This window comes from Neomonachus schauinslandi, chromosome X, assembly GCF_002201575.2.
Source record: "Neomonachus schauinslandi chromosome X, ASM220157v2, whole genome shotgun sequence".
Lineage (NCBI taxonomy): Eukaryota > Metazoa > Chordata > Mammalia > Carnivora > Phocidae > Neomonachus > Neomonachus schauinslandi.
In genome coordinates this window covers 14,471,494-14,488,166 of record NC_058419.1, presented here as the reverse complement: position 1 = coordinate 14,488,166, position 16,673 = coordinate 14,471,494, and positions in this window count along the sequence as shown.

Here is a 16,673-nt window from a genome sequence, read left to right as displayed (position 1 = left end):
CCAGTTTTATTAAAATTTCTAAGTAGACTGATGATACTGTAATTTTTAAGTAGTGGGAAAGCGGCTCATCTCCCTCTGATTTTGGTTGTTCATTTACATTAAGAGCAGGAGTATAGGCCAGTCAAGAAAGACTATCGTTCTTTGATTCTCAGCTCCCGAAAATTGGACATTTTTATATCCCACTATACCAACGCCGGTAGAATTTTTTGTTTTGTTTTTGTTTTTAAGAACAAGAACTGTGTTCTTTCAGACAGGCAGTGGAGTATTATAATGGGATTACTTAAAAAGCCCTTGGAAAGGTAGACTACAAAGTTGTGCATGAGCCAGCTGCCCTGGGATAATAATACCTCCTAGGGTTATTCTACGGATTAACACAAAAAGTCCATAAAGAACCTGGCACACAGTCATCCCTGAACAAATGAGAATTCCCTTCTTTTCCTCTTGCTTTGGGGTAGTTTCCTAGTTTTACTATTATGGATTATTTTGTTAAAAACACGCAGTGATTTGTACTGGGGTGCAAATGAATGCCGTTTTCAGAAAATAGATGGAGACTTAGGGTATATAAGAAATACTGCATTTCATAAGCATAATTGCTAGATCGGGCATGTGGGTTTATGAACATAGCTATGAATATTTAAACACGTAAAAGTGAAGTGTTATTAGATGCCTGTTGTAAGTTATCTTCCAATGAATACACTTATTCTTAGATAAAAATAAGTTGTGTACTTAGAGTCTGTAAACATAGTAATTTAGTGGTTTACTTTTAATTTGATAAAATTTTACTTTAGTCAACAGCTTGATTCTTACTGTATTTAGAGCAAATGACAATTTTACAATGTGAAAATTGGCATTCACGTTTAACAAAAAGATTAAATCGTATGATGTCTTAAATTATTCAGTTTCCCCCTACTAAATTTATGTTAGTATTATGCGGATGTGACTGTAGAATAATGAGACCAATTTCCCTATGGGGCTTAGAAGCTAGCTTTGGAAGCAGTTCTCAAAGAAGGGTCCCCAAAACGTTTTGAGCGATGTCAGCATCCTTAGAATAAGTTTAGGGACTCCCTAGGTTATGGCCTCACCTAAGATAAAAACACAAACAACAGCCACCAGTCTTAATACTTTACCGCCATACTTTTGTTTTTGTTTTTTTTTAAAGATTTTATTTATTTATTTGACAGAGAGAGACCCAGCGAGAGAGGGAACACAAGCAGGGGGAGTGGGAGAGGGAGAAGCAGGCTTCCCGCCAAGCAGGGAGCCCGATGCGGGGCTCGATCCCAGGACCCTGGGATCATGACCTGAGCCGAAGGCAGTCACTTAACCGACTGAGCCACCCAGGCGCCCTGTTTTCGTTTTTTTTAAAGGTTTTATTTATTTGAGGGAGGGGTGGGGGGGTGTCGAGCCTAGCACAGAGCCTGATACAGGGCTCAATTTCCAGGCTTCCCGCTGAGCATGGAGCCCGATGCGGGGCTCGATCCCAGGACCCTGGGATCATGACCTGAGCCGAAGGCAGATGCTTAACGACTGAGCCACCCACGTGCCCCTCCTTTTGGTTTTCTTATGTTTTGAAAGGATAACCTGATTATTTTATGTTAAAACTGAGGCCTGACTGAAGGTGAAGAAATGCTCTATTACAGCATTATGAAATGCGTTATTTTTTTCTCAGTGATGGGTCTATTCATGCAGTAAAACCAAACAGAAACACCAAACACACTAAGCTCTTCCCGGATGAACTGAGTGGGAAGTGTGTGTTTCCTTCCCACTCATTTTGGGGACTTGGAGCTTCCCAGAGAGGTTGTACTACTGAATGATAATGGCTTTTGTATGGAGTCTGGAGGACTTTTCATTATTCCTTCCGAAACTGGTTTATCACTTTTGTCTATTTCTTTTGGACTTTGCCCTATTAGATGCGGGGGGGTCGGCCTTGTTCAATTTGTTCTGAGTATTTGTTGTCGGTTACTTAGTAAGAGCGAGGTTATATTAAATGACCAGTTTCAAACCTGACAGCGCTGTAGTGCCTTCCGTGGCGGATCCTCCTATAGGTGACATTAGTCTAGAGTCACAGGGATCAAATCAGTCAGCACGGCCTTCCAGGTCTTCTGGTAAAATAGGAAGGGGGCGGGGTGCAGGGGCAGGCAGGAGAACACCCTCTTTGATTCTTAAAGAAGTGTTCCTGCTCCTGTTGCCTTTCCTTAGGGGGGAAAAAAAAAAAGTCCTCTTTGTTTTCAATCAGATCATCAGAAACTTCATTGGTGCAATGAGAAAAATGTTGTTGCCAACAATTCCCTCTGTAAATGTCCCAGAGTCAATAATAGGCAATTTGTGATACAAGATGAGTAAATGCATTGTAACATTTCGATAGGAATCCAGTGCATAGGACTTGTTTACCGATGATTCACTAATGTTACCCAGCCAGAACTAACATGGAAAAGATCGCTCGTGTCATAGTTTTGCAGCTGATCACCAACAGAGTATGTAATTGGTTGTCCAGCTGATAACATTCCTTTGGGGACTTCCCTAGTCTTTATAAAAAATATTTAGCCAGGGTATTCACTGAGATGTGACATCTTGGTGGTGGTGATAACCCCAAACAAAAGGTGTTTCCTTAACTCCTGACCATTGAGGTAGTAAATGAAGACGTTCAGTTGAGCAACATCAGTGATTTCAATTGATTCATCAATCGCCAGTATCTCGCAGCCATCATGTTTCACTTTGCTAACAAGCTGGTACCCCACATCTGATGCCAACAACCCTGGTCTTTCAAACAAATGACATGTTTGATAAAGAAATCTTTTCAAAATCATTATGCACTTCAGCATTTGTCTTTTCTTCCAGCACAGCATCTGTGCATCTGTTCCATCAGGCGTCTATTCCTTGATCATTTCTGAGCCTTCCGTGGTTTTTGAGCCTGATGTGCGGGTATATCAAGGATGTGAAATGAAGCTTCTTCCATTGGATGTTATGTCGTTGAACACTGAAACACCATGTTTCTGTCCCAGGCACTAGATTTAATCTTGTGAATGAGCCGGCAGGGAAGCTTTCTCACAAGACTTTCTGATAAGACATTGTTGTGAAAGCAATTGAGTGGGGGAGGGGAGAGAAACCCTTATTTAGGAAAAACATTAAGGATAACTTTTGGGGGTTGTCTGTGCTCTGGGTACTTGAAACTTCATACTACTTTTATAAGTGTTGAAAGTTTCAGTGCCTTAAGGCATCTCTCTGAACTGGTGAAATGAAAATTCACATGGTCCGACTGGTTAAAAATGGATGCGGTTCTTTAGTGAGCCCTGTTTAACCGCATAATTTGCTTTTGTATGTTTAAAACTGAGAAAGTCTTAATCTGTAGTTTGCTTGTGTCCGGACCGCATGCATCTGGCTCCATTAGATTCCCTGTAATTGCATATTGACTAATTGTATAACACAACTATTTGAACACTGAATTTAAACCCAAATGCTTCTGTGTGGGCTTAAACTGTAATCACTTTGGTTAAGTGAGTAGTTGGAATAAACTACTTGAAAATCAGGACTCAGGACAAGAACCCCTTCCCTATTTTCAAAAAAGAAAAAAGAAAAATCTAGAAACAACTTTGAATTTATAAATTAACCATCCAGTTTTCTTTTCTTTTCTTTTTTTTAATGTTTTATTTATTTATTCATGAGAGTCAGAGAGAGAGAGAGAGCCAGAGGCAGAGGGAGAAGCAGGCTCCCCGCGGAGCAGGGAGCCCGATGCAGGACTCGATCCCAGGACCCCGGGATCACGACCTGAGCTGAAGGCAGATGCTTAACCATCTGAGCCACCCAGGCGCCCCCCATCCAGTTTTCTATTGGGCAAATATTGAATCAGAAAATGAATTGGTAATTGCTAAACGCAAAATCCTGAGACACAATAAATATTTTATCACATCTTCTACACTTGCTCCTTTTAAGTGTTTTAAATTGAGCATCCACATATAATATAAATATGTTAATTAAAGTTAAATCATTTTGAAAAGGTAATGTGCAATTGTTTTCAATTTGCATTCATTTCTTTAAATGTGTGGCCTCGGGCAGTTTTTGTTGGGGTGGGGGAGGATTGATTCCTAGCCTGCACTAATTGAAACTTATCTTGTGCATGTACGGTGTTCAATAAAGGAGTCGTGGCTTGTGTGTTCACGCATATACGTCAAATTAGATGAAAAGTACGTGTTCACAGTAGTCTGGTGTTCAAAACTGAAGTTCCTGGTAGAATCGGGAGAGAGCATTCTTTAGCTAAAATAGGTGGTTAAAACCCATTTCTTCCGTGTGAGAAAAATGCTGCAACTGCTGTGAGTGGCTCGAGTGTTTATGTTTGAGTTTTACATGTATTGTCTAGAATGAAAGAAGCGGAGGACCGCACTGATCCTCAGGTTGGGCATTAGCCACAAGCACAGGTTTCATTCAGGGCATAACCTGACCACCATTCCACCATTCCAGGAACTTCTCTACTTATGTTCTCAGGCAAGACTTTTCACTGCATTCCTCCTTGATTTCGTTAGGCATTCTGAAAGTCAGAGGACCAGCTATATGTAACTCAGGCCAAAACTTCAGTCATTTCAGAAAACATTCAATACGAATCGCGAAGTTATTATATATATTTAAATTAGTTGATTCATTAAATTAACTGGATGTGCTGATGTTGTGTAGGGACAAAATGAAGTGGGGACTCAGGAGATGGTACAGATAACTGGGTGCTAAAGAAACTGAGTTTTGCACCTACTCTGTGCCTGGCTTGGCACAACGTCCACCAATTTAGTGAGTGTCGAATGAATGGATGACTAACTCAAGGTTTGCTTGCATGGAATATACTAGGTAACTTAGTAGGCATTTTATCTTTGCTTATTTAGGTATTTTCACAGAACTATGAGGCCCATGGGGCCGCCTGATGGGTGTGGCTTGTGGATCACCTGTATGAAAATTTCTTGGGGGGCAGCTGGCTGGCTCAGCCTGTGGCTCAGCGTGCGATTCTTGATCTCAGGCTCGTGAGTTCAAGCCCCACGTTGGGTGTAGAGCCTACCTAAACAAGAGCAACATTTCTTGGACCCAGGTTAGATAAATGAAGTCCAGCTTCTCAGTGTCAGAGCCTGGGCTTGGATATGCCTTTCAAACAAGTGTTCCAGATGAATCTGATCTATATGAAAGTTTTAGAACTATTTCATAGAGAATGGCAAAAACCAAAACTCTTGAAACTCCTTACTATCAATTTATCTACTTGTGGTCTTTTAAGAGTCAGGATATCACTATGGCCTGCTCAATTAATAAACTCCGATTTGACTTTTGTCCGAGGCAAACTTTTTTTTTTTTTCCAGTGTGGACAATTGTCTCAATTTTCTCTACTTCATTTTGCCAACGGAGAACTGCCAACCATCCAGAGACACATAGATGTGGATCTGAGGACAAATTGGTTTCTACAAGCAGGGGGTAGATTCCTCAGCATGTGTTTGTTTGATTTAACATTTAACTTAAATGCAAAACCCAAGTCTTTTTGTATTTCTGATCATTTCCCATTCATTATGCCAAAAGTCCTCCTCCGGGTTTCTGCAGCTTTCTGTGTCAATGATCATGACATATTAAAAATGGTAACATTATAAATACTGTGCTGTCTTAAGAATTCTGGCACTTCCTGAATCGGAAAATAATGCTCTTGTTTTTTCTGCAATGAGAACAATAATTCTTTCACCTATCCCATATTTCTTTTAGATGGGCATTCCAACAGCTTTATTTGGAGCAAAAAGCCAAGTCTAAAGTTAACTTTGAGCATTACGGGTGCCAAAGGATTGCCTTTCCGTTATATTAAAGATGATACCTGTTTGAATGTGGCAAGTAGAGACACTTAGTTCATCTGCATTTTGTGAGCCATTGAGTGTCTCAGTTGAGTCTTTTCAATACGGGCAGTTCCCAACAAATAATGAGTTATGTTCCAAAGTTTCCTTTTGAGGTTTTAGGTTATTATTTTTTAAAATTCATTCATTCATTTATTTTTAAAGTAAACTCTACCCCCAACACGGGGCTCAAACTCACAACTCCGAGATCAAGAGGCTCATGCCCTACTGACTGAGCCAGGTTTAGGTTATTTTATTTTATTTTATTTTATTTTAAAGGGCCAGGACAATATTTAGTGAAAAGGTTTTAGGTTATTTTATTTTATTTTTTAAAGATTTTATTTATTTATTTGAGAGAGAGCATGAGCCAGGGGAGGGGCAGAGGGAGAGGGAGAAGCAGACTCCCTGCTGAGCAGGAAGCCAGACTTGATCCCAGGACCCTGAGACTACGACCTGAGCCCCTGAGCCAAAGGCAGACGCTTAACTGACTGAGCCACCCAGGCACCCCGATTTTAGGTTGTTTTAAACTCAATTTATTTCTCTCTAGAATCAGTGCTAGTTAGAGTCTCTGGATTACCTCACAGAAAGCTTTCGCCAGTTCTTCTATTTCAACTTTAATTCACAGTGTAGTCAGATGATGGAACCCTAGTAAGGTGCGGTGACCCAACTATGGATGCCAAAGGCACACCTCGGCTCTCCTTCCCCAGTTAACCAGACAAACCGGGGGTGGTCATGGGAGAGGTAGGAAAAGAGAAGACCACCCCCTCTTCTTCTGTGTTACCCTCTTTTCTCATCCCCTTGGGGTTTGAGTGGGACTGAAGAGAGCTCTAGAATTGGTGTGGGCCTCGAACTGGGTTTCTGATGTAGGAGCCAGCTTCTTTTTGTTGTGGTGGTAGTGCTTTTTTTTGTCCAGCTTTAAACTGCAGATAGAGAGTGGAGAAAGGGAATAAATTGGCATGTGTGTTGGAATTTTTAAGGCCGGAATTTTGTACAGCGGCATCCTCCCTGTTTTCAGAGCCCCCCCCCCCCCCGCCCCCCACCCCTTTTCCGATTCTGCTTTGAAAAGCTCTCAATTTATCTCCGTTTAAAGCTTTGGTTTCCAAGTCAGACACAAAGTGAACCAACTGAATCTGCCCCAAATTAGATAATAGTGAAAGAGTGAAGGAAAGGTATTTTAGCAGTAACCAATTATTTTTTTCACTCCACAGAAGTGGAGTGTACCCTTGACTTAACTTTTGCATTTTTGTTTTAGCAATAACCAATTATTTTTCACTCCAAAAGAGAAAAACTGCATTCTCAACTTTGTGTTTGTTTTTTTGTCCCATGTGCTTTCAAAACATGCACATTTCCTCAAAACAGCACGTTAATTCATATCAAGCCTCTTCTGTCTTGAGGACAAACTACAATAATGTTTACATAAATAGTGTTTGCAGAAGAGAATTACACAAAATCAGAAAGCCCTATTTTTGTCTGTGGCTTCTGGCTTTTTTAGCTCTTTTTCTTTCTTTCTCTTAAGTCACCATTTCCTGAGAACGTTTGGAGGGCATTATTTACTTAGATGTCAAGTTTGCTAAATCTGGCTCATCTAATAAAAGTAGCTCAAGCTGTCACATTTGTAGTTGTCGTGGGTCTTAATTTCCGGCTAATTCTGTAAATCTTCTAATTTCTGGTGCTATTTTTAGTACTGATTTTTGTGTTTCTTCAGTGTCCAACTTCCGACTAAAAGGGCCAGGACAATATTTAGTGAAACAAATAACGAAATCAATGTAATAAATTTGTAATAAGCATTTGTTGTAGAACTCGAATCTGCTGGTAAAGAGGACACAGGTGTGACAGAGGAGGACCTAAGAGCTTTGGACCTCGTCTCTAAATTCCTACACAGTAAGTGATACAATTGCGAGGCCACCCTTATGGGCTGCTGTAATGAAATGTTCTTATTCTTTCTTAGACTTTGGATTCTGGAGAGGACTAAGGAGGTAGCCGGCGTCTAATATTGCATCCTCAGTAACAGGCCATCTTCCTAGTGCTGGTGCCTCCAACTAGATTTCATTGGCAGTTTGTGAACTTCCCTGGATTTTTAAAGACTCCCCTTATTGTTCCATAAAATGCAATTTCCTTTGTCTTTTCAGTTCCCTTTCTGCTGTTTTCAGAATAGGGCTTAAAAGTAAGATAAAAGGCCTGATACTTTCCATCATAAAAAGTTGTAATGACAGGTCGCACTAATTAAAGTGTAACAATGGGAAGATTAGTCCTTCAGTTAGCTTTGTGTTGAATCCATACAGTATGTTCAAAAGCCCTAACTCAGAACATATTGGAGCGCAACATCTTTAAAATATAAACATTCACACATGGATTTTATTATACCCTGCACACTAAATAGAGGCACGGTACAGTAAAGCTTTCAGAATGCAGTAAGTAGGAGAGTTTCCCGATTTAGAGCAACCCTTTTTGTGACTAACCATTCCCCTACTGCAACCAGAAAGACCGCGCGCACCGTGGTGCCCGGTCCTGTGCTCATTTTGTCTGATGAGGTTTACTCTGGATTCTTTGATGTCAGACAAGTAGAGCATATGTGCTTTTTACTGTGTGTGTTTCCTTCCCTCCATGAAAGAGCACATCTTCAACCATGTATTAATAAAGTAATATTCCTTTCTTGTGGCTTCAATACCACCGCAAGTGCCTAATGCGTTATTGGAGCATCAGTAATCCCAAATATGTGAAGCTATTGAAAGGCATTTGATGTGTAAATCATGAGACTGCAGTGGGTCTTCGTCATCTGGGCTCATAGGATCACGGCTGTCTGAGGAGCATCTAGCCACGCGCTTTTCTGGAGCTATAGAAATAAAGCTTATCAAAAGAGATCTGGAAAAATCCAGCTGGAGGAGGGCTGATAGGAGAGGTCAGAGAATGAGTAGGAGAGAAAATACTCATGTTTGCATTAGGTTTTGAAAAAAAAAGTTTAAGTGTTCAGATGTTTTTAAAATTAGTAGATTATGTCCTCCTTTCGAAAAAAAGGACATGCAATTCTTTCTTTTTGTTTAAACTTGTAGATGTGGTCCAAATTCCTAACTTGAATGCAAGTTAAATATCTCTAATTTTCTTTCTTTCTTTGTTTCTTTCTTTCTTTTTAAGATTTCCCCCTTTTTTTTAAAAAAAGTAATCTCTACACACATCGTGGAGCTTGAACTCACAACCCCGAGATCGAGAGTCCCACGCTCCACTGACTGAGCCGGCCGGGGGGGGGGGGGCAGGGGCCCCTTTCTTATTTCCTTTAACACACTGTTTTCAAAAGAGGTTCCTGATTCCCACTTTGTCATCTTTAATTTTAGTATCTTTCTCTCAGGCGCTATTCAAGCTCAAGTGTCTGAGCTTCGGGCAGAAACATTGGGCAGGTTTTACTATATTCCAGCCCCGAACATAGAATACTGTGGCTGTGCTCCAAGTTGGGATCATTACAATTCTAACTTTTACATGTTTGTGTTCCTTAGAAACAAATTCAAAATCCAACAGAAGAGTCCCATGTTGGTGACTGTAGCTGAGTCACAAGGGGAGAGAGGAGACCAGAATCAGAAGAGACATGAGAAAAGGAAATGCCAAGGAAAAGTATGTTCATTTTGTATAATATTGAGAGGTTACCTTTTCTTCCCTCCTTTGGCTCCAGAAGTTGGCTGAGGAGGAATATATTCATGATCAGTCCACTCCACTGTCTTGCCTCATCTGGACTGTTGTCTTTCCCTACTAACTGGTCCTCCCCGCCTGCAGGCTCTCATCACTCCTCAGATTCATCTTCCTAACACCTAACACCGATCCTGTCCTTTCTGCGCTCAGGAGCCTTGAGTGGTGCCCCGTGGTTTATCTAATTAAGTACACATTTCATAGCTTGACACATAAGCCCCTCCTCCCTTAGGCCCGAACTTATTTTGCAGTATACCTTTCCACACATCTCATGGGCCAGTCAAGAGACCCCTAGGGAAGTAGTTAGAAATAATAGGTGGGAGAACATTCTTTGGGAGCCAGCTTAGACTTGCTTCTGGCTGACCCAGCTGTGTGACCTCAGGCCATCTGCTTCCCTTTCTGGGTCTCAGTTTCCTCATCAATGTAATGGGGTTAATGCCAACACCGGCCATCTAGGGCTGTTGTGAGGTCTGAACATGATACCAACTTTTCATCGACGTTGTTGGGAGCAGCAGGATATTTTCGATGATTCCTGTCAACCACGCACTGGTTACTTGTGTGACAAGCACAGACAGAGCTAGTGCTGGAGGGGAAGACAGAAGTGGCTCTAGATAGTCTAAAAGAAGCCGGAGAGATGCGCGCGTTGGCACTCTTTCGAGTAGTTCATGGGCAAGTGGGGGCGGTGGGGGTGGTAACAGATATTTATGCCGAGATTTAAATGGTAAAAGAACTCGAAAGTTCAGGGCAATAATACAAGAATAGTGTCAAGTCTTAAGACCATGTATATGAGCGATTGCCAGATGAACAGGATAGGTAACAACGGTCGTGATTCATTGGAAAAAAGGCATCCGGGTAGTCCAAGGATGGTCAGGGAAGGCTTCCAGGAAGAAGAGGGATTTGAGCTGGATAGGCTTTAGATAGGAAGAAAAGTGTGAGGGGCCTGGAAGGGACACACTTCAAGGGGAGCAGGTCCTGGCTTTGTTTAGGGGAACTCCGCCTCAATGAGCAACTTTTGTCATAAAAAGCCTTTGTTCGGGAGGAAACTTACTTCAGAGTGAGATGCTAATCAATCTGTTTGGTGATGTAAATTGGGTTTAAACAAACTACTCTCCAATAGAGTTAAAGAATTTCCCTTTTTCTAAAGATGGATTAAGCTCGGATCCCCCCACCCCAAGATGGGTATCGCTTTTTGCCCTGGGATTTTCTCTCAATAGATTTGGAGTTGCGATTAGTCTGTGGCAAGAGAGGTGTGCAGGTTTGAATTTTCCTTGGTCTTAAATGGGAGGAGAGGCTGTGACAAGGAACTGAGGCGGACCTGGCTAGCCTAGGTAAAAGATGCCCCCCCCCCTTGGTATTATTTGAGACGAAACGTACCAGCCTTTGGAGAATGGACTGTGGACTCCTGATTATCTGTCTGGGTCATGGTATCTGGAGAGGAGGAGTGGGATTTCCCCAGGAGGAAATAAAGAATCTCAATGTCAACCACTTTGGGGTGGGAAAGTGGGCCAGTGATCTAAGTTGGCAGGAGAGGGGGAGTTTCTCCTTTTGCTGGTGCCAAGAGGAGCTGGATCTGGAATCCTCAGCATGAGACTTCCAGAAGATTCCTGTTGGTGTGCATTTGGAGCTGGCACCTGCCAGCAGGACCCTGCCAGGAGGTGGGCTGGGAATGGGGTGTGGATTATAAGTTATGAGCTAGTCGTTGAAAGCTCCTACCTCAGTTATCTCTGTGCCACCCTCCAAGCATCTGTAAAGTGCTGTTTAAAGTTCCCGAGTGAAGGAATTAGGAAGAGCAGAGTCCTCTCCCCGAGGTAGGAGTAGGAGTGCCATCTGAAATAGGTACTCCCGAAGTTTCTTCCTGCCAGAGACTCTGATTCAGTGGGTCCGGGGTGAGGTTCTGGAACCTGAATTTGTCGCAACCTCAGGTGATTCTGACACGCAGTCAGGCTTGGGAACCACTTCTCTAGGCTGAAAAGATCACCACCACCCCTTAGTGGGTGTTTCTATGAAATGTGAGGATACCTTTAACTCGATGGAGAGAAGTTGTGAAGGTAGAGCAGGATAGAGAGACTCTCCGATGTTAGACTTCCAGTCACTGTGATAGTTTGCAACAAGAAAATGTTCACGGTGGCGTAAAACAAAACCACACACACGGTAAAGGTGAAACAAAATAGAGATGGAGAATTCTGCCCTCACGGGGCTGCCAGAACCAAATGAGGGGCGGATGGGAGGAGGGCAAGGCTCGAACAGAACAAACTGACATACCAGTCTCAAGCGCTCGGAAGAGATGAGCCTTACTTTTATCATCCAAAACGAGTCCATGAGAGTGGGATTTAAAAAATGTTATGAGAAAACATTTTATTTATTTATTTATTTATTTATTTATTTATTTATTTATTTATTTGAAGGGGAGCAGAGGGAGAGGGAGAACGAGAATCTTAAGCAGGCTCCACGCCCAGTACAGAGCCCGACGCGGGGCTCGATCTCAGCACCCTGTGATCATGATCTGAGCCGAAATCAAGAGTCGGGCACTTAACTGACTGAGCCACCCAAGGGCCCCGAGAAAACATGTTTGTGTACATTAAATCTCATATTACAGTTGACCCTTGAACAGCATGGGTTTGAACTGCGTGCGTCCACTTACATGTGGATTTGTTTTGATAAATATTGAATAGTACTACTGTACATGTGCTTTCTCTTTCCTAGGGTTTTCTTTTTTTAAAAAAGATTTTATTTATTTATTTGAGAGAGAGAGAGAGACAGAGAGCATGAGCAGGGGGTGGGGGGAGAGGGAGAGGCAGAGGCAGAGGGAGAAGCAGGCTTCCCGCCGAGCAGAGAGCCCGATGCAGGCCTCGATCCCAGGACCCCGGGATCATGACCTGAGCTAAAGGCAGACACTTTTAACTGACTGAGCCACCTAGGCGCCCCTCTTTCCTAGGATTTTCTTAATAACATTTTCTTTTTGCTTGCTTACTTTATTGTAAGAATACAGTATATAATACATATAACATACAAAGTGTGTGTGAATCGACTGTTTGTGTTATTGGTAAGGCTTCCAGTCAGTAGTAAGCTGTTCGTTAAATTTTTGAGGAGTCAAAAGTTATATGTGGATTTTCAACGGTGCAGGGTTGTCAGTGCCCCTAACCCCCTTTGTTGGAAGGTCAACTGTATTCTGTAGGGGATGAAGATCCTTTTGTTAGGCAAATAATCACTCCCTGTTTCTCCTTTGTATAGATGAAGAATTACTTATGGTATTTTCCTTGAATGAGACCCATATAACAGAAATGTCCTTGAAATTCCAAAAATGTTTATATGAAAGTAGCTCATGAAAATTTCACACCTGCTACAAACAGTTTGGAATCATCTAGTGCTGTATCTGCCACTAAAGGACCATGCATTTCAGACCATCTGTTTTTCTTTCTTACGTCTGTCACATTTGAACAATGGCTAGATGTCACAGGAAGTTACTAACCCAATTTGTATGATTTGAAAATATTTCCTTTACTAAGACTATTGAGGACTAAACAGTTACCTTCTGCTTTTATAAGGATAGAGTATTTCCATATTCTTTCAGGTATTTTATTTTATTTTTTAAAAAGATTTTATTTGTTTATTTGACAGAGAGAGAGAGAGCACAAGCAGGGGGAGCTGCAGGCAGAGGGAGAAGCAGGGCCCCTGCTGAGCAGGGAGCCTGATGTGGGACTTGATCCCAGGACCCTGGGATTATGACCTGAGCCGAAGGCAGATGTTCAACTGACTGAGCTACCCAGGCATCCTTCTTTCAGGTCTTTTAAAAGAGAGCCCAGATGGATCTCCTACCATGTGAGCCTCTATTGTGAGCCTTGCACACCACCAAGTTTACTTGACCTTGGGTCTGGTGGACTGAAGCCCCAAGTGTGAACACTTCTCTTTGCCAGGGGCTTTAACTTCAAAGCCTCCGGGAGCCATCTGAATGGTCATATTGTTAAGCGCTAAGAAACAAACACTCATAAACAGTCTTCTGACCATCCTTCCACCACACTCTTGCATGCTGGGCATTTGTACATTCCTAGCTGCACTACCCTGGGCCACTCCTTGCAGAGAAAGCATTTAGGTGGATTGTTTTACTTCTCCAATTCTCCCCTTATGAGAACTGCATTAGGGAACTCTCTCTCTCTCTGGCCTAGCAGATGGGCACAAAGAAACTCTGTTTGAGGAGTGAACTGACCTTTCGGGAAATTTGAGATCAACTCCTACTTGGATTTGAACTTTGAAGACCCAGAGATAGGAAGTTTCCATACAAGGATCAAAACACATCAGAGCAGGACCCATTGATTTGGGCTGGCAACCCTGGCAGGTAGGATTACTTGGCTCAACAGCTCAGAAGGGTGTGTACCCTGAGCCCTGAAAAACTACCTCGCGGTGTCAGCAGACAGGTCCCGATGGTGACTGCAGAGAACGTGAGGATAAATCAGGGCAACCTATCTCCACCCCCAGAAAAGCAAATCAAAGCATGTCCTAGTGAATATCTCCTTTATTCAACAGCTAATGTCTGTGAGAGACTGTTAGATTCACAGCAGTGTGGCAAGCACAAAGAAATAGAATTGTCGTGGGTCTGCAGGAGGCTGGTGCCTAGTGAACACAGTGGGATCCAGTGGAAGCGGCGGTGGGGCCCAGTGGGAGGCACTGGTGTCTGGCAGGGAGTGAGAGCAGGAAATGAAGACAGAAATGGTGCATGCCACATGGTCGTGGACCTGGACAGCTGACAGGGACTCAATCATGAGCAAAAGCGAGATGCCACTTGGAGACTCCCAGAAGTACGTGAGGGGCGCTTTGCAGGAGGACAGGGTCCCACAAAGGCGGATAGGGATAAGGGTCAGGGAAGCATCGGTTCTTGTGACTTTACTCTACACGCGTGCTGGCAAAGCCTGAGGAAATTCAGGTGACGTAGTCAGCGTAAGAGACGTGGTTTCCGCTAGGAAGGAGCTTCCCCACAGCTCTCAGGGAGGTCCTCACCTGGCAATAAAGGAGAGATTATAAGAAGTAACGCATGAGGAGTTTGATGAGGAAGACATTGCTGGGGTCCAGAAAAATAAGTGGGTTCTCATAGTGGGGAAGGTGGGTACTGAAGAATAACTAGAATTCAGAGAGCTGGGAAGGCAGGAAGGGCCTTCCAGAGAGGGATCCCCACGGCCAGGAGTCAGCCCATCACCACGTGGGGGGCCTGAGAGTTATGCCTGGACTGGGCCAGGCTGTGGAAGGGTGCGCGACTGCCCAACCTTCCTCTGGAGTTGGAACGTGTACCAGTGGAAAGCACGGAAGGCCTTGGGCTGGCACATGGCTGGGGAATAGGAGGATCCTGTAGAGGACAGAGGGAGGAAGAGAAACCATGGGCTGGGAGATCCGCTAGAAGGCAACTGCAGGAACTGGGGGGTGAGGTGTTGAGGCCTGGACTACCAGTAAGAGAAAGTGGGAATGAAAAAAAAAAAGAGGAGGAGAAAACTGAGAGGTCGCGAGAAAGAGTTGATTGGACTAGCCAGAATTGACAGACTGGGAATTGGCTCTGGACTGGCTCCCCAGAGGTCAGTCAGAGAGAATGGAAATGGGTGCCTCAGCCACTGGGAGACGATTGACAGAGAAAGAGAGGAGTTCCTTAACATTAGACGTACATTTCGTTGGTTTTTTTTTTTTTTAATAAGATTTTATGTATTTATTTGACAGAGAGAGACCCAGCGAGAGAGGGAACACAAGCAGGGGGAGCGGGAGAGGGAGAAGCAGGCTTCCCGCCGAGCAGGGAGCCCGATGCTGGGCTCGATCCCAGGACTGGGATCATGACCTGAGCTGAAGGCAGATGCTTCACCGACTGAGCCACCCAGGTGCCCCTAGAAGTCCATTTCTAAGTAAGATTGACAACACATTTTGGTTGTCAGAACTACTATATATAGCCCTGCCTTCCCTTCCGCCCTCCCCCTCCCCCTGCCGACACAACTCTGGTCCTGGTTACATTTCTACAATATATGTATTTATATTTATTTATTTATTTTAGAGAGAGAGAGTGTGTGCGTGGGAGGGAGGGGGAGAGGGAGAGGGAGAGAGAGAATCCTTAAGCAGACTCCCCGCTGAGTGCAGAGCCTGACGCGGGGCTCGATCCCCAACCCTGAGATCGTGACCTGAGGCAAAATCAAGAGCCGGAGGCTTAGCCGAGGGAGCCACCCAGCCGCCCCTCTACAATTTATAAACATGTATTGGTGTTTCGCTTTTAATACAAATGGGAGCATGATCTACATATTGTCCTGCAGCTGCTTTGATAAATAATGTATCATGGATATCTTTCAGTTATTGCGTATTCCTTTTCCTCAATCTTTTTAACAGCTACGTAGCAGTCCACTGTATGGCCCTACCATCGTTTATTTCACCTGTGCTGCATTAGACATGTTTCTCTTGATTCTAAATATATATTCTTATAACCAGTGCTTCCATTAATATCAGGTTCATATACTTGAGCAGATGACGGGGATGAATTCTTAGAAGAGAAATTACTAGATCAAAGGATATGCATTTGGTATTTATTGCAAAATTGCTCTCCAGAATGTTTATCTGATTTAATTCTTCCACTAACAGGTTAATCAAGACCTCTTTGCGGATGTCTGTGGCAATTTGTCAACCTGCTCTTCCTACAACTGCAATAAATACTAGTTTGCCCCATTGGAAGGGATTATATTAGTCAACAGAATCCTAATGAATGAAGGGTTTCTTAATTAAAATAACCAGAAAGTCATTACTTGTAAATATATAAACACGTTGATTATAGCAAGAGGCTGAATACTTCTAATAAGCATGTGTGGATATTAAATTAACCATGGTTCACAAACCATCCATGGATGCATGGTTGATTGGAAATAACCACTTCACAGTGGTTACCCGATTCCTCTTTGCCAACTGCCAAATGGTATTCCTGTTTGATTATTATGGCTTGACATAACTCATGATACTCCCAAACACATATATGTATCAAGTAAAAGTGTGGGTTTTTTTTTTTTATGGATATTTAAGAAATTGAAATGCTTGCTGGAAGATTAGGGAACTAGGTTTTCTGTCCTTTTTGATTCAACAGACATTTGTCTAGCATGTATGATATCCTGGGAAGGCACCTTATTAATTGCTTTGGAGACTATGTGGATGAGT